This window comes from Musca autumnalis, unplaced genomic scaffold (genome assembly GCF_047663935.1).
Source record: "Musca autumnalis isolate F117 unplaced genomic scaffold, ASM4766393v1 scaffold_3, whole genome shotgun sequence".
Lineage (NCBI taxonomy): Eukaryota > Metazoa > Arthropoda > Insecta > Diptera > Muscidae > Musca > Musca autumnalis.
This window is the reverse complement of record NW_027411866.1, coordinates 180,914-200,335: the sequence shown is the minus strand read 5'-3', so window position 1 is coordinate 200,335 and position 19,422 is coordinate 180,914. Positions and strand designations below refer to the sequence as shown.

The 19,422-nt window shown below is 34.1% G+C and overlaps 1 protein-coding gene and 1 long non-coding RNA gene across 14 annotated transcripts in view; both read right to left on the bottom strand.

Annotated features, from left to right (window-relative positions):
* The window catches only part of e(y)3 (PHD finger protein enhancer of yellow 3), a 28,826-nt gene extending 23,834 nt beyond the window's left edge, over positions 1-4,992 (bottom strand). The window contains exons 1-2 of one of the 13 annotated variants that reach the window (XM_073975154.1): positions 4,840-4,992; positions 37-166 (exon numbers count right to left, since the gene is read on the bottom strand). The gene's annotated coding sequence lies outside the window, so the exon portion shown is untranslated. Of the gene's footprint in view, positions 1-36; positions 167-449; positions 500-647; positions 1,840-4,134; positions 4,454-4,495 lie in introns of those variants that run through there. The other 12 variants (XM_073975155.1, XM_073975153.1, XM_073975157.1 and 9 more) reach the window with 12 other exon arrangements.
* A 7,929-nt stretch (positions 4,993-12,921) lies between these two features.
* On the bottom strand, positions 12,922-13,906 carry LOC141398751 (uncharacterized). Its single transcript, XR_012411706.1, has 2 exons — positions 13,536-13,906; positions 12,922-13,467 (listed from the first exon to the last, which is right to left on the bottom strand). It is a non-coding gene; the product is annotated as an uncharacterized lncRNA (long non-coding RNA).
* Positions 13,907-19,422: the final 5,516 nt, after the last annotated feature.

Genomic DNA, 19,422 nt, shown 5'->3' with positions numbered 1-19,422 from the left:
TATACATTTGTATGTCATTGCTACAATCATTGTTACCTGCAAAATTTTAAATGAAATCCACGTTTTAGAGCTTACTTTTCGAGATGCTACTCCAGTAAATCCAGCAATGACGAAAGTTATTCTAGACTTCTTATTGAACTCTCGACTATATGTATAGGACACGTCACTGTAAATAAATAAGAAATCATTATATTTGTGGAAATATCATTAACAAAATAGTTTGTTTACTGAAATATTTATTTTATAGATACATAAGATGCGATAATAACCTATGTAATAATCTGGGAATATGTAAAACATCTTCTATATTAAGCAATTTCAGTTTGCTATAACCTAACGCAATTTAAGTTGGCTTATAAAAATATATATATATATATATATATATATATATATATATATATATATATATATATATATATTACGGGAGGCTATATTTTCCCCATATCTACCTTAATACCGAACGGTTCCATATAATACCATTGATTTATATAATATGCAAATGATCTATGTAGAAGCACGCGATATCATTGTTTAGTAAAATATATGCCAACAATTGACTCCTTTCTTATATATTAAAATTGACTGCTAAATAAATATAAACTTTATAATACATACTGACAATAAAGTACGGAACAAATTTACTTTACCGACCATTCGCAGAAAAAAACTACAAAGTAGCCGGCGTTCGGCGGGGGATTTAAAGCTTTCTCCTATGGACAGGAGCAAATTTCGGCTATACGAACTAATTTTTTTATATCGTAAATTTTTTCCATGTAAATAAGGGAATTTTTGGAATTTGGAGGCCTATATCCCGGGAAGTATACATTTCCGCAACAAAAGATATACATCGTTGGAACGGCATGAAAAACACTATCTGTGATAATTTTTTCCTAATTGTCCGCGGTGTGTCGGTAAAGGAAATTTAAGCGAAATAATTTATTTCAGATCATTCAATGGGAAATATAAGCCCAATTAATACTGTTATGACCGACCCTTTTGTTTTGTTATATGGCACAAACATTGCGATAGATCATAAAAATTCATACAAAACCCTAAAATTACGCACATGGATGGATTAGGGTAGCAAGGCAAAAATGAGAAAACACACTAACATCTTCGCACATTTTAAGCCACACGAATTGGAGTAAACATTTATTTGCAAAATCCCATTTTACAAAAGACATTGCCAATACATATTTAAGATTGTCTGAAAATACAATCACAATTCACACATACCACATCCATTCGATGCGAAAATGAATTGTTCGTGCATTAAATATGGTCGAAAGGCAAAGGAAGAAATGAATAAGCACATAGAAAAAAAAAAAAAAACAGCGAAAAAATACGAAATGGTACGACAAAATGCGAATACCCATTAAAACACACGAGACAATACAAAATAGTAAATTCTATTAACTTTGTTATGGCTTTAACAACTATGGTAACTGTGGTTGGTAATTTTTCACGAAGTTATAACAATTGCACTTCTCTTTTTAGCAGACCTTCCGTCGAGTGGTCAAATATACACTTTACAATTTCGATTGCAATGCATATCTCCCAACCTTTAGATTCGCATCGACAATAGCAACAAATAGTTCCGAAGCCAAAATTTAACAAAATGAAATGACCAACTTTTACACGGGAGAAAAAAATCATTCAATACACCAAGTTATGCCAAACAGGGCTGTCAGATATGGCGATTTCTAACGTGGCGATTTTTCAACACGTTTGGCGACTTAATTTTTGGCTTGGCGACATGGCGATTTTTTGGCGGATTAGAGAAAAGTTGGCGATTTCATTGGCTAATTTTAGGAAATGTCCTATTTTTTTAATAACTAAACAATTTTTTGTATTTTTATGCTGTTTATGAAACGTTAAATACTTAATTCAATTTGTGATATATGACCACAAAATCCATGCATGTGAATATGACTTAACATATTTTTATTACGTCCCAATTTACATTAGGCGAGTTTACTTGCGGCAATTGTCAGTTTGTAGGTGAGAGAGGGGACTGAGGGGCAAAGGGTTACCATATGCCTCACCTCTCTCTCCATCAAACTGACAATTGCCGCAAGTAAACTCGCCTAATGTAAATTGGGACTACCTATAGTTATATAGTATAGAGGATATATTAAGTTTGTTTTTCAGTTCGTAACACATTGGGATAATCATATATAACCTTGTTATAAAGTGGCGTGCACAAATAAGTACATGTTCATTAATTTTAACGTGTTTTGTAAATAATTACACAACAATGATAACACAGTGCATTTTTTCTTTCGAGAGTAAATCAAACTTCTTAACGATTTTGAAGATATGAGCCTGACAAAATACGCGATGCAGTGTCAGAATATGGCATTTTGTTCGTGTTGCTGCACAGTGTTATTATTTACAAAATACGTTTGGGCACACCACTGAATATTCTTGATGCGGGTAAATTCTGAATCGATATATGCATGTCCGACCGCCTGTCTGTGGTAAACATCAGACCATCTGTTTTTAGTATGTTCTGTATCTGTTTTTCAGATCTAAGTTCTAAGTTCTACTCGTCGTGTGATAAATAGAAAAAAAATTTGATGAATCAAAATGAGAAGACAACGCATAGGTACTCTTTTTCGATTAGAGCGCGCTTTATTCTCGTCTGTAAACAGGGAACAGCTGTCTTGTTTGTTTGACAAAACTGTTGTTTACATTTTTAGGTTATGTCATACAAAAAAACAACCACGTATGATAGCAAAAATCATAAACTGTATGCAATATGACAATTATGTTATTTATTTATTTATAGAATTTATCTTATATTTAATATAAGATAAATTGGGAGCTAGTATTGGCAGCTTAGGCCATCAGCTATCCAAATTTTGATTACAGAGTATTTTTGGTATAATGATTATATGTAGTACATATTAAATTGGTATTTTACAATATGAAATAAAGTCAAAAACTGCGTTGATATTTTCAGCTGTAGGAGTTTTAAGAATATCCAATCCTTTATTGTGTAGTATTAGGTTGTGTTCTTGATGAAGAGATGGGCATTCAGAAAGGATGTGGCCAACGGTGCAAACATTATTACATTTTGTACATTTATCATCAAAATTCCTGTTCAGTGGGTGGAAGTGCGTTGAAACTGTATGTCCCATTCGTAGTCTTGAGAATTTTGCTGTACATATGAATTTGCATGTGAATATACAAGCTACATAACATGCGTAAAATAGCAGATGGTCTAATGGCACCTTCAACAAACTGAGATAATACGCCACAATCTTTTGTTTGCAGGCTGGACAAATTCAAATATACTTGTACCGCCTGATTTTTGTAGTTCTAGATACGCTTTCTGACCGAATTAGTTTAGGGGCCCCAGTGGTCAAATCTCAAATTATTGCTAATTCGGTCAGAAAATGTAGCTAAAACACTTAAAAATAACTGAAATCGGTGTGTAGCGTTATATTGGAGATATTCCAAAATATAGGCCTATGTCCATAATTTTTGATAGAGAATTTTCTTGATCATTTGTATTGTAAATGCCAACTTATAGCTATGTAATTCGGTCAGAAAATATATTAAAAAAAAACTTCAAAAAACCGGAACTCGTGCGGTACTGTTATATAGGTGTTATACCAACACGTAGTCCGATATAGCCCATCATCGAACTTGACCTTCCAGCAAAGAAAGGGGGCATCTGTGCAAAATTTTAGTGTTATTAGCATAGACGGACCGAACGGACGTGCAAAGATCGACTCATATATATTTATATATTTTATATATTATATATATATATATATTATATTATATATTTTATAAGGTCGTTACAAACAAAAAAAACTTAATATATCACAAAAACCTAATTACAGTGTAACTTTTAACATAAATTGAAGAATTTTCGGTTTGGTGATTTTCAATAATTGATTTGGCGATTTGTGTCAAAAAAATCTGACAGCCCTGATGCCAACCCAACGACAAACGTATGAATACAAAGAAAATGTAGAGCTGTAGCAAAAACATACACAAACACAAGCAAATTTACAGTTCTTACAAAAGCCATAAACCCGACACAGTAAAACAAGCGTAAAAAGTGATGGCAACGTTTAAAAGAAGAAAAATGCTCAGATGATGATAAATGGTTGGGCTCACATAATTTGTTTCTTGTCAAAAACAATGCACCACAGAAAGATTTGCTCCAGAATATATCAAAAGCTATAACTAAAGTCGAGACTTATTACATTTTATTGTTGTATACTTTGCCCTGCACAAGCACTCTGAATTGATATACACGTATATTTTAATGCAGTCTGGCAATATCGCATGCGAAAGGCGGAGAAATGTGGCGTTCTAGTCTCGCTCTGCTTTTCAAGTAATATATAAAATAAGCTAAATATATACATCCATTCAAGATATTATTGATATTATTTCTCGAATGCATTTTAATATTTTAAATTTTGCGAATTCCTTTTTCCAAATCCTGTGCCTGTAAACAAAAACCCGTTTAACATACATGTATGTAACATTAAACACCGATGTTGAAGACGACGAACAATTAAACACGAACGAAAATGCACAACCATGCAAACGCGGACATTGAATTGTTTTAGAAGATTGAACTTATTCAATTTTAAATAATTATAATCACAGAATTTTTTATGTATTTATCAAACGCAATGAACGCCAAGTATGGACGAACCGATTTTATTTAGTTAGTTGATTTTTCACGTTTTCCCATGATGGTATAGTATTTCATTTTGGTATTGGTGCAACTGTTGTCCCACTTTCATTTATTTCTCGTGTCTATTGCAAAAAAAAAACTGACTTTTTAAAAGGCTTTCCCGAATCTTAACTGACCAGACACACTTCAGTTATTTATTCTTTGTAAATGTTTAAGAAATCAACTTTTCAACAAAAAAAGAAAATACACTTCTTTTTATGACGCGTAAGTAAAGACCACAGTCAATATTCCCAAAAAGTCGGCGGTCGCATTCATAAAGCTGTACGGCGGCAACGAAATAACTTCGTCTTCGTGTTTCTTGTTGTCATTTCCAAGCTAATAACTTCGCCTTTTGTTATCATTTCCCTGAGAATAACCTCGTCTTTGTGTTTCTTGGTGTCATTTCCAAGCGAATAACTTTAGTCTTATGCCAGACTATGAAAATTTTAATAAACATGAAAATGAGTATAGGCAAGAGGTGTGAAGGGGGTGAAACTCTGTACACGAGGTCTTATGCCCGACTATGAAAATTTTCATTGAAAACTCTTTTTTTTCGAACGTTCCCAAAACGCCACTCTTTCCCGCCCATTCCGAACCGTGGAGGCGACCTGCCCATTACGTAGGGATCCGGAGCATGACGGGTAACACGTTGGCATTGAATACCAGCTACAGAATATTCTTCAACAGCTAGTATATTTTATAATATTAGATATGCAATTATTCTAGACTTGATAATAGGTCTGTACGATAACTTCGCAAGTGAAAAGTACTTGCAAGTACTCAGCAAGTTCTCAGTAACGTCTCTCCACCAATTTTACTCTCTCGAAGCTAAAAATTTGCAGATTGTTATCAAACAGCAATTTGCAAAAACTTGCAAGAAGTCAAGAGATGTGAAGAAGAAGTTGGCGGAAAAGATTAAAGCTCTGTTCCAGAACTAAAAAGTTTTTACAATTTTTACCACTTTTACACATTTTGCGTTCCCGTACACAAAATTTATATGAAAATCGTTTACGACTTTTACAATTTTTACGACTTTTACCACTTTATAAAGTACGGGAACAGGCCATAAATAAATAATAAAATGAAAAGTAGTCACCACAAACTACAAAATAAGTTACTCTACACCCCGGTTACACTATTGAAGGTTAACCCACTGGGTTTAATAGATCCAGTGGGTTAATCTTTGCTGGTTACACTTAGCTTTTCGAGGATATAAACTGTCAGCTGATGTTTGTTTACGTATACATACAAAATAACTAATAAAGTCGTGTGTTACACTTTTACAATTTCTCGCATGAGATATCGTTCCCTCTTTGCTCATATCGGTATATTTTACACACAGGGATACATTTTTGTATCATGGTATCAATCTTGCTTTTTGTTAAAAAAGTGTCTAATGAAAAAAATAAATAATTTTATGTTTGTTTTGTTTATTGTTGAAGTTCAATCTCATTTTCGATTGTTTGAGTGGAGTATTCCCCCATTGGCTCAACTTCATTTATTACCCTCTATTACAGAGAGTAATGTTTTTCAAAACGAACTGACAGGGTTGCAAAATTTTACTGATCGCTACCAATATCATGATTTCATCCCGGCGAAGGGAATTATCAATTGGCTTCTCAGTTTTTGAAATGATGCATTTTTTAGCGAAAAACCGAACTCTTTAAGTGTCTAGTATTCTCATATGAATGAGAATCACACTCACTTTTCGGCTTTTCCAAAGAAACACCAAAATCAAAATATTCTGCAACATGTCAGCACGTATCAACTAAGAATTCTTCGAATTCTGTGAGTTGAAAAGAACACCAACACAGTTGCCTGTGAGGTTCAAACAATCGAAAATGAGATTGAACTTCAACAATAAACAAAACAAACAAAAAACAGCCGAGGCACGGGCGAATTGGAGCTTTGTTAAAAACAAAAACAAAATTCCAATAAACAACCTCACAGGCAACTGTGTTGGTGTTCTTTTCAACTCACAGAATTCGAAGAATTCTTAGTTGATACGTGCTGACATGTTGCAGAATATTTTGATTTTGGTGTTTCTTTGGAAAAGCCGAAAAGTGAGTGTGATTCTCATTCATATGAGAATACTAGACACTTAAAGAGTTCGGTTTTTCGCTAAAAAATGCATCATTTCAAAAACTGAGAAGCCAATTGATAATTCCCTTCGCCGGGATGAAATCATGATATTGGTAGCGATCAGTAAAATTTTGCAACACTGTCAGTTCGTTTTGAAAAACATTACTCTCTGTAATAGAGGGTAATAAATGAAGTTGAGCCAATGGGGGAATACTCCACTCAAACAATCGTAAATAATTTTATGATTTCCAAATACATAACTTTAAATTTATTTACTCCATAAAATCTCATGCGACCAATCGTAAACGTGTAAAACACGACAAACTCTGTTGCAAAAACAGTTGCAACTTTTGGTACTTTTTAAGTAGAGTTGGATTTTTTTGCACAAGTACCGAATACAACACTGTATTTTTGGTGGATTTGTGCCGGATTTAAAATAAACCCAGCCATGAGAGGATTTAATTTTTGTATGGCAAATCTGTAGTGGGATTCTGTATCTCATTTTTGCTGTTACCGACAAAAATCGGTAAAATTAAATCGCAAAATTATGACTAAAAACATACAAAAAAGTTCGCATCACTGTTTGTGTCGGTTGAGGCTAGCGACTACTTTTTATTCATCGTTAACTTACCGAAAAAATTCGTTAATTATCGAAATTATAAGCATTTTAATTTTACCGACAATTATCGATAACAGCAAAAATGAGTTACAGAATCCCACTACTGGTCAGATTTGAGCAGATTAAGCATTAAATCCGCAAAAAGCTGTAGTGTAACTGTGCTATTATTTACATTATCGTTTTCCATAATTAATTTAATAACTTTCCCCTTTTTTATTTCTAAATAACCAAACGTTTGTTTATGTTTTTGCCAAGAAGTCCTTCACAAAGCATTCGAATTTAAATCAGCTGATCAAACTTGCAAGTTCTTACAAGAAAATTTTTCCTTGCAAAAACTTGTAAACAAAACTCTCCAAAGCTCTCCAAAATTCTCTTACTATTGTCTCCGAATTCGCTCTCTTTTACTTTACAAGTTTGTTATCGAACAGCATTTTGTAAAAGTTTGTGCAAATTTGTACAAACTTTTGGGCTATCGTCCAGACCTAATATTGATATCTACAATAAAATATAAAGAATTAAATTCATCACACATTCTGAAGAGATAAGGAAATCTGAAGGTATATTGCCATTCAAAATTTTTTTGTACCATAATTGTATTGAACATTACACGTCCACTTTTTAATGTTGGTAATCTGATTAAGTTAAGACATATGTATTTTGTTTTTAGAAGAAATAAATAATATAACAATACTTAAAAACGTGAAATTACATTTTTTGACAGTCTTGCCTACATATTAAATAAAAATACAGAGATCATTCAAAAACACAAGTTTTTTAAAAATCTGCAGGGTACCAAATAGTTGATTTATCATTCATAGTGATCGTACACTATACACATACATATGGCTAGCTGCAACCCATTTACATTCCTTTATTGGATTGAAAACCGGTATCTGTAGTTTTTTTGTTATGTCTACTAAGCATATATAACATATTTTCGAGTCACTTGGTTATATTTTGGATGGGGCTATTGAGTCCTTGCCCAAGATCCTAGTAATAATTAAACGTAAGTAGCCTTTGGTTATGTTGAATTCGGGATCGAACATTACCGTCTACGTTGCTGAACTTATCGTCCTTTTCTAGCAATTGCCTTATTATAGGAACAATGATTTGCTGTGAAAATGGATTAATTGAAAATGCAGAATATATAATTTATATGCCGAGTTTGACGTGTGGTCAAAACTTTTCCATGAAATTCATACGTCACGTTAGACGTGGGGTCACTTTTTTACATAGGATACTTACGTTAGTTTAGAGGCGGTGGTAAAATATTTTCTATGCCACAGTGACAAGAACTTGGACGTGGGGTAATTTTTACACCACCGTAAGCATAACTCCTCACTCGCTACCCATATGGCAACCAAAACATTACTGACTACTTACGTTAAGGAAATATGAAGATACAGAGAAAATTAGACCGATCGCTCAAATCACAGTTAAAGGTTAATCTTGTGAACTACCTCAACAATATTTCCATCCATAACCATGTGAAAGGAATGACTACTCTGAAACTATTATTTTACCACAATTAATTCTTAAACTTTTGCTCTGTTCCAGAACCTGCAAGAATCTACTATTTTTTACTACGATAACAGTTTTTCCTTTATGTTATCGGAAAAAATAGTAAACAATTAGTAGATTATTGCAGTTCTGGAACAGACCATATGATAGTATATTATTTTGATTGGAGTAGTTTAACACCCTTTGCCCCGGTCCACACTAGAGTAATTTCATTGAAAAAATTGCATGAAATTATGCGTCTCTAGATCGAGATACGTAGTAGAGTAAAATCATGAAATGTATGTAATGGGGAACTCGATCTAAGAACACCTAATTTCATGAAATGGTTTCAATGAAATCGCTCTAGTGTGGACCGACTTCCATAGTAGAGACTAGATCGACTTCCATAGTAGAGTAAGATCATAAAATTGCTGCAGTGAGGAATTCGATTTAAGAAGGCCTAATTTCATGAAATTTTTTATTGAAATTCACGCTAGTGTGGACCGGGACTAAAGGCGAGAACACAATGGATTTTTGTTGCTTATTTTTTCCGCCTCGCTTTAAAGCGCAAAAATTAAATTGTACTGTTTTCAATAGGACAGACCACAACGAAGCAAGGCTTCAGGCCACAAAGTTGAACATTGTTGAACTTTTGAATTCTTCGCCTGGCTTCATTTTTGACAATTCGTTTCGACATTCAATTTGATATAAACACGTGTTCAATCTGAAAAATAGAATTTGGCTGTAATTTTTATGTTCGGTAATAATTATCTACGACAATTCATATTAAAAAATCATGGCATAATAAGAGAGGTAAAGTCAGGCAAACATATGATTACAATTTTTTTAAAAATTTGTCTTTGACAACACTCAACTTTCAAATGAAATGAAAACATGCAATTGTCAATTGTGGCAAATAGTATTTATGTATACATACTTTTATGACAGTTAACTTTAAAATTAATATAATTTACAAATTGTGATTTCAAACGAAATATTTTCAATTTTTCAAAATGTGTGAAAAAAAGGACTGTGGAAGAAATAGTTCCTTCTTCCACATCCCAACAGATGAGGTAATGCGCTTGAAGTGGTCAGAAGCATGTGGAATTTATATGCGGAGACCACTTTTTGCCATCTGATATTTTAAAGATTTCCAGAGGATGTTATTTATTACCAACTGCCGTACCATTTGCTGTTACATCCGGATATGACGAGCTTGAGTAAGATTACAAATATTTCAAGAAAAGAAATAATTAAACGAGAATTTTTTGGTATTAGTGAATGTCTTATGGGCGTAGATGAAGAACGTGAAATCTTGGAAAGTACTGAAAATGTTATGGGCTCAGATGATGAACTTGAATTCTTGGAAAATACGGAATGTTTTATGGGTATGAATGGGGAACGTGAATTCTTGGAAAATAATGATACCGTTGACTCAATTGAAAATGGGTAAATATTTATTTAAAACATGATTATTTAAGTCGATGACATTGTCTTCATCGAAACAAACTAAGTCACTATGGCGTATACTAAAATTATATTTCTGCGACTAGCCTTTATTATTTGTTTTCATACGTTACAAACGGAAAAACAAACTGAATATACCCTCCATACTATGGTGGAGTATGGAGGGTATATTAAGTTTGTTTTTCCGTTTGTAACGCATTGAAATATTCATTTGCGACCCTGATTGTGTACCATTACACTTGTTTATTATAATACATCATTCGTCATTTATTATTCCAGCTCGAAATACAGAAATTCTTCAAGAAACTAAAAATGTTAAAAATGACCCCACTGAATTTATGGTTTTAGGATCCAATGATCAGATAAACCAGAATATAATGAATTCCTCTAATTTCAAAGAGCCTGAAAACGAAGGCTTGGTTTTATCTTCAAATAATCAGGTCAATCCCATTGCAATTGATCCCTTGAATTTCGAAGAGGCTGAAAATGAAGATGTTGCTTTATGTTTCAATGATCAGATGAATACTAGTGAAATTGATCCCTTGCTTTGTGAAAGTTCTGAAAACGAGCTGGTGGCTTTAGAATCCAATGTTCAGATCAATACCAGTGCAGTTGATCCATTTATTTTCGAAGGTATTGAAAACGAAATGTTGGGCTTTGAAGATGTACAAAGAGAACCAGTTGAAGATGTCGGGCAACTCCAGGGAGACGCTCTCGAAAAAATGGCTGGGTACGTTATTTGGAAACTGAATTTGAATGAATACGAAGATCACGAGAAAACCGGCTCATGGGTGGATCAAATTTCTTTGGGCTTCCTTAAAAAACCTAATCAAGAGTTCTTAAAATATATTACAAGTCTTGAATACGTCTTTGCATCTATTAATGGCTCAAAAATAGATCATAATAACAATTTACAGCGTAGACTTTTGCAACTTAGCAATCAAGTAAATTTACCAGAGAAGGTAAAAAAATTCTTTTATAAATGCCGAATGCATTTTAGAATTACACATTTAAATAACAATTTAGGAATAGTGAAAGCAAAAAGAAAATTGAAAGGATATTCAAAATTGGTAAAATGAATCTATAATCGTTATTAAATTTATCTTCAAACTACTAAAACTTTTCAAATGTACGGTTTAGGATTTTAAGTTGTCATCTAACGCATAAACTTTACAAATATCCGATATGAAATACTGTTGAAAATTAAATTAAAATATATTGTTCTAAAATGTTATATGTATATAAAAAACAAGTAAGAACGTCGTCAAGTTCGGCCGGACCGAACTTGTTATACCCTCCACCACAAGTTGTATTGAAGTAAAAAGGAATAATTAGTTTCCTTTCGTGTATGAAGAAGACTTAATACTAAATTTCAGCAATTTCGGTAAAACAATGTGAGGCACCATTCTATGGGGGCTATTTCAAAACGTCGATCTATACCGACAAATTTCTGACGGAAAGTTTTTAGGCTCAAAGAAGACTAAATACCAAAATTCCTATATTTCGGTAAGAGAATGTGGCTAAAACTAAAAAAATACCGAAAATCAAGAAGTAAGCTTCTATGGGGATATAGGAAGACGTGGACCTATACTGATAATACTCTTCTGGAATATTTTATAACTCTTGGAAGACGAAATAACGAATTTCAGCCATTTCGGTTGGATATTGACGTCACAATCTTCAGTATTACGAAAATCCGGAGGTACCGTTCGATGGGGGCTATATCGAAACGTGGACCTATACCGACGAATTTTAGTCAGAAATGGGGCAATATGAAAGCGTGGACCTGTACAGACATATTTCTGGCGAACAGTTCTATATCACATTGAAGACTAAATACCAAATTTCAGCCATTTTGGTGGAATATTGAAGACTCAACCTTCAAAATACGAAAAATCGGGAGGTACCTTTCCATGGGGGCTATATGAAGGCGTAGACTATGCCGACAAATTTAAAGGGGAAGTTTGAGTACCCCCAACGAAGTCTTAACACCAAATTTCAGCCATTTCGGTGGAATATGAGGCCACAACGTTCAAAATACCAAAAATCGGGAGGTACCGTTCTATGGGGGCTATATCAAAACGTGGACCGATATATCCCATTTTCAATACCAACCATCCTGCAAGTAATAAAAACTTCTGTACCAAATTTTGACTCTCTATCTTTAAAATTGCGAGCTGTATCTTGATTTCAACAGACAGACAGACGGACATGGTCAAATCGACATAGAATTTTATGCTGATCAATAATATATATACTTTATAGGGTCTCCGACGAATATTTCGATGTGTTACAAACGGAATGACAAATTTAATTATACCCTCCATATGGTGGAGGGTATAAAAAATGTTTCAGTTGGCATTCATTTTAAAATAATCTAAGAAGAGGTACTTGCGTTTGATAATGGTGTCACGCGGTATTAATTTTAAATTCATGTATTTTGTCGAATTTTCATCTACCACGAAATATTCAGACTTCCATTTACACCATACATGTTCGGACATATGGCCTACAGACGTTCTATACCCCCACCATTGAATTAAACTAGTTCTACGAAGATATTTTTATTGAAGTCTCATATAACAGCATATCCATGACAATACCTTGTGTCAAATGTGATTTAAATTTTCAACGTATCGCTCATTCACTCAGTGAGTTTCTTATTTGAAGGTTCTCGAAAATCATCATAAAGAATCGTCAAACAATGCTTAATCTTCTATATATTTAGCACTCATGTCTATTTAGTTGTATGCCATTGATGGCCTGAGTTTGTAAAAGCGAAGTTGTTGTGTACATTAAAACTATAACAAAATACTCTTTCTAGCTCGTTTTCACGTTACCGACATAAACTGGTAATATGATTACCATCGTAAACTTTAAGGAATATCATACACAGTATAATGTATATCTATATTGTCGGGCTTCGGTCCGGGATGTAAGACTTTCTCCTATGGACAGGTGCAAATCTGGGACATGAGAACAAACTTTTCTATTCCAAGTAAACAACGGAATTTTCGGAACTTCAGAGGTACATATCTCGGGACGTATGGATGGAGTTTTTTACTGTTTCATTGTCGCAGTTATCAACCCAATAGAGCTACAAACGAAATTATTAAAAATTCAGACTTAAATGCACTAGATTGACTTCAATTACAAACATCTTACCCCCTAAATAGGTAGAATACCAGAATACCACACATTGCTCATTGTTTATCGCCAAACTTATTTGGTGCAAACATATCTACTGGGTTTTTAATTGCTGAAAACACCAAATACATATTTTAGATGCTTTAAAAGCGATTAATTGCACACCTTCATTTTTTACATGCATATATCACATGTCATACTAATGTTTGTATTATTGTTTGTTGCAAAAAAAAATTTTACTTTCAACGTTATATGACTTGAGCTCCAACAATTTTTATTATTACACACCATTGAAGTAATTGGAGCCAATTTCATACATGATTACATTACAAATTATTTCTGCCAGTATTTTGTTTATTTACAATTGGATGTTGTTTTTGTCATTTCTTGTCATATCTGAAAACGATGACGCATATACGCATGGCTGTTGTATTTGTATTTTTTTTTTTTTTTTGATTGATGAGTTACAGATTTACAGAGTTGTATTGTCATTATTCTAATGACTTTACCTATATTATTATGCCATGTTAAAAAATTTAATTTTATTTGATATATTAAAATAATTATGTTTATAGCGCCCATGAATTTTACGCTTCGATGTGTGATACCAAGAAATAAGCGGCCTAGTGAAGAAATAAGCTAAGCAGGAAAATTAAGCTAAGAGCTGACTGTGTTCTCACCTTAAGAGAAACATAATTTATTTTTCCTTACTTTTTGTTTCCTCGTTTTCATGAGAATTTGAACATACTTATAACACGTGTAACATATATTAAATGAGCAGGAAAAAACACTAACCTTTCCTGCGAATGTATATTTTACATTTAATTGCACATTTTTCATTTATATTTTCCATTAATTTTTTTGGTATTTTCTGTACATTTTGGTATTTTCTGTACATTTTTATACGTTTCTATTTTCAACATTAGGTCTGTCTGGTTACCCTAAAATTTGAAACAATTTGTACCAATTGTTGCTGGAAATCGTCTGTTAACACAAAAAACCAGCAAAAGAGAGCGATTCGAGAGAGACATTTTGACGTTCATTCACTGAGAGTTTGCAAATTCTTGCTAGACAAATTTCTTCTAGCAACCACTAGCAATTCTTCTTCTTCTTCCTAAAAACAGTCAATCATCTGTTTTCAGTTTTTTGTTGATTTATGTTTGTGAAAATTAAAAACAATTTTATTGTGGAAATAATGCCATCTTTATATTAGGCCATGTTTATATTATAGCCTTTTGCAGGGTTAACCTTCTTAATGAGGATTTATTTGACGTATACGTAAAGGAGTTGACATTTGAAACCCAGTGGGTTTGTTAAATCCGGTTATATATAAACGTACTATTACAGCCTTTTGCTGGTTTAACCTTCTTAATTAGGATTTACTTGACGTATAAGCAAAGGAATTGACACTTGAAACCCAGTGGGTTTATTAAATCCGGTTATATGTAAACGTACTATTACATAGTCTAATTGTATTGTTTTATGGAGAACAAATTTGTAAAGTGGAAAATACTTTTTCGTTTCATTTTCTTTTTTATTTTTAATAAAATACAACGTGTTTGCTTTCTTTATTGGTGGACAAATTGTTCTGTTTTGGCAAGTCAGCTGATCGATTGCTGGTTTTTGCTGGGAAGGTGTCTGTTTACTTTTTAAAATTTTCTAGCAAAAGAGAATAAAAACCCCTTACTCTCTAAGAAAGTTCTTGCTGGACAATTCTTGCTGGGAAAGTAACCAGACAGACTTAATATTTGTGTATACAGGCTTTCATGCTTGGTTTACATTTACGAAATCCACTCGATTTCAACTGTGAAATCCATACGTTAAACGTGAAATGAAATCCAGATGAGATTTCATTTGACGTTTGAGCTATCGAATTGACAGTTGAAATCGAGTTGATTTCGTAAATGTAAACTTAGCATCAGGCAGGTATTTGACTTTTATTTCAAAATTTGTACGCGAATTTCAAACAATGGGCAAAAAATGTAACTGCAGTGATAGCATGGCACAATAATACAGGTACAACGGGAAAATCAGCTGATTATCACTCTAGTTGTCAAAATGCATTATTGTGAATAAAATCACATACAAAAGGTAAACAAGCAATTCACGGCAATGCGTTATTGTGAACAATTTTGACGTTTGGTATGATTTGATGTAACACCTTATTATTCCACCATGAATGAATACTAATCGTTGAACCGTTTACTTTTCATACATGTTTTGCAGGTTTTCTAAAAAAGCACCTACATTTTTAAAATTTGTATTTTGTCTGTCATAATTAATTTATTTCGATAAATGCTCTCATTTGTTAGAGATGGGACATATTTTATCGTTGTTCGGAGAGTATTTCTACTTGAACAACCTAGAAAAATCGTCGTTCGTTTAAGGTGGCGTAAAACGGCCAGCTGATTGGTTTCAATCTGTCAAATATTTTGTTATTGTGAATAAATTGTATGAAAACGTAAACAAACATTTTGACATATTAAAGAATTTTCGGCCAAAATAAAGTTGTTGTTGTGCTACTTACGTGACCTGTTAAATGATGGGGAATCAACTAATTTATTCCTATTTGAGGGTCGAACAACGAATAGAGAACGAACGACGTACCGTGGAAAGGGCTATAAATTACTATATTAAGTCATGCAATTTGTTACTTTAAATTCAAATGTAGTATACAGCCCTAAGGTTGAAAGACTGGAAATTATAAAATGAAAATAAATAAAAAAGGCCCACCGTTTTGATTGATTGATTAGATAGAGACGAATGGTTCGTAAAATTTTGAACCAAATTTTGAACGTATACGTTTTAGAACGAACGGTTCGTGTGACAGGCAATCATTTTTTACAAAAACAGACTTGTGTTTGGTTTACATTCGGCGTCGTTTCGTGATTTCGAAGGCGTTTCGTGATTTCACGCGGAATCAAGCAAAGTTTATCATGATTTTCCATACAAAAATGAAATCATCTCATTTCGTGATTTCAGCGAAATCAACATCGAAATCACAGTACACATGATATACAACCCTGTTTTTGCCTAAAAAAGCACCAAAAGTTGCAACACTTTTCACGTGTCAGAATAAACAAGGTAGATGGTCAATTGCTCCAACAAAAAATTTTAGTATCAAAATTTGTAAACAATGTGAAAAAATATTAAATTACTTTGTTACAATGCTATTTTTCTTGTTCTATGAAAATTTGAAATGAAAAATATTTTCTTTATAAAATTTTTCATTTGACATTTTTTGCCTTTATAAAAGTTTTCATTTTACATTTTCAAAGAAACACAAATTTGATCTATCTTACTTACTTACTTAGCTGGCCCATTACAGAACATTTGTTCTATAGGCCGAACTAAGAAGAGATCTCCATTCCTCTCTATTTGTTGCTTTGCTCTCTGGAATACCGCGCCTTTTCATCTCAACATCCACTTGTTTGCGCCATCTATTCCTTGGCCTGCCAATTCTGCGTGCACCGCCATGTGGCATGTATTCATACGCCTTTTTAGCGGGTTCATCATCGCTCATTCTTATGATATGGCCTAGCCAACGCAATCGCTGCATCTCGATACGTTTAACAATATTGATGTCGTTGTATAGCAGATACAGCTCGTGGTTCATGCGACGTCGATATTCACCGTCAACGCAGATTGGTCCGTAGATCTTTCGAAGAATTTTTCTCTCAAACACACCAAGCACTGCCATGTCTGCTTGCGCACATGGTAGAACAAACCAGGTAAAGTTAATACTACAACAAATACAACTCAACAACAACCACAAAGAAATTTGTTTTTGTTTGTAAACCTTAGTGTCAACGTAAATGTAAACAAAATAGGGAAATGTCTATAAATTATTGGAATTTAAAAAACTCATAATTTTTCACATTTGATTGAATATTTTGAAAAACATGAATGAAAACTCGTTAGATTTTCAATTTGAATGTTTCCATATCATTCCACTAAATGCATAATTTCTCGCAGAAAGTAGAATACTTGCAAAAATGTTTCGGGTCGCTGGTAATTCATTGAAAAAAGAGAAGCTGTTTCAATCATTTGCTTTTGAAAACAAAAAAGCACATGTTTATTAGGGCTTTATTCTTTTCAAGTTTAACAAAATACCACACATATTAACAAATATTGTACCGCCTCTATAAGCGGTGTTTTAGAGTGCGGCATGTCGTTCGGACCTGGAGGAGGTTACATGTCAATGATATAAAGCCGTCTTTATGGGAAATAGTTTTTTTTTCTGATGAATAAAATTGTTCTTCAAAAATATGTATCCCTAATATACATCGAACATAGAAATAAATACATAAAATGTCGTATGGAATTTGACACTAACACTACAACCCAGTTCAGTCAGCTGGGTATTGCTGCTACCTTTTCTTGTTCTACCATGGCTTGCGCAAGTACCCAGGCTTCGGAGCCATACATCAGCACGGGTAGTATCAGTGTTTTGTAGAGCGTTATTTTTGTTTGACGAGATGTGGCTTTGTTTTTAAACTGCTTACTTAATCCAAAGTAGCATCTGTTGGCCAATACAATTCTTCTTTTTATTTCACAACTGATGTCGTTTGTTGTGTTGACGGAGGTGCCGAGGTAGACGAAGTCTTTTACTACCTCAATATTATAGGAACCAACTTCCACAGTCGGTCCGAGCTCAATGGACGCATTGCGCGTCGACACCATCAACTTGGTCTTCTCACCGTTTACCGCCAGACCCACTTTAGCAGATTCTCCTTCGACCTTTATAAAGGTATCAGTTACTTCTTTTACTGATCGACCCATGATGTCTATATCATCAGCATAAGCAAGTAACATGTGACTATTGGTGTAGATTGTGCCACTTCTTTTGACGTTTGCCTCTCGTATAACCTTTTCTAGCAGGATGTTGAAGAGGTCACACGAAAGGCTGTCTCCTTGTCTGAAACCTCTTTTGGTACCAAACTCTTCGGAGAGGTTCTTTCCTATTTTAACTGAGGACCTCGTGTCAGTTAAAGTCATTTTACAAAGCCGGATGAGCTTTGCGGGAATACCAAATTCAGACATGGCTTGGAATACCTTTGAGCGCAGCGGACTGTCGAAGGCTGCTTTATAATCGACAAAAAGGTGGTAGGTGTCGATCTGCATCTCTTGGGTCTTCTCCAGGATTTGCCGCAGGGTAAATATCTGGTCAATGGTGGACTTGCCAGGTCTAAAGCCGCATTGGTATGGTCCAATAATCTCGTTGACCATTGGCTTTAGTCGTTCGCACAATATCCCTGACACGATCTTGTAGGCAATAGGGAGTAGACTTATGCCCCTATAGTTAGAGCATACAGTCTTATCTCCCTTCTTGTGGACGGGGCACAGGATACTCAGGTTCCAATCGTCGGGTACTCGTTCTTCCTGCCAGATGGTGCTAACTAGCTGATGAATACACCTTATCAGCGTGTCGCCTCCGGTTTTGAACAGCTCGGCTGGTAAGCCATCGGCCCCTGCTGCCTTATTATTCTTCAGCCGATTTATTGCTGTCTTTACCTCATCTTGGCTGGGCAGTATACATTCAATACCATCTTCTGGGATTGGGACTGTGGTATCTTCGTCTTCTTCGCTGCTATTGGATACCAACAGATTTGTAAAATGTTCTTTCCATATCCTGAGTATACTATCTGTATCAGTTACCAAATTACCTTGCTGGTCTCTACAGGAGGATGTGCCTGTACCAAAGCCATCAGTTTGATGCTTGACTCGTTGGTAGAATTTTCGGACTTCATTCTGGCTCCTGTACATCTCGATTTTTTCACACTCCCGCTTTTCCATCTCTCTCTTTTTCCTGCGGAAAAGTCGTTTCTCCTCTCTCCTTTTCTCCCTGTATCTCTCTCGTGCGCTACGCGTTGCTACGGATTGTAAAGTAGCCTTATATGCCGCA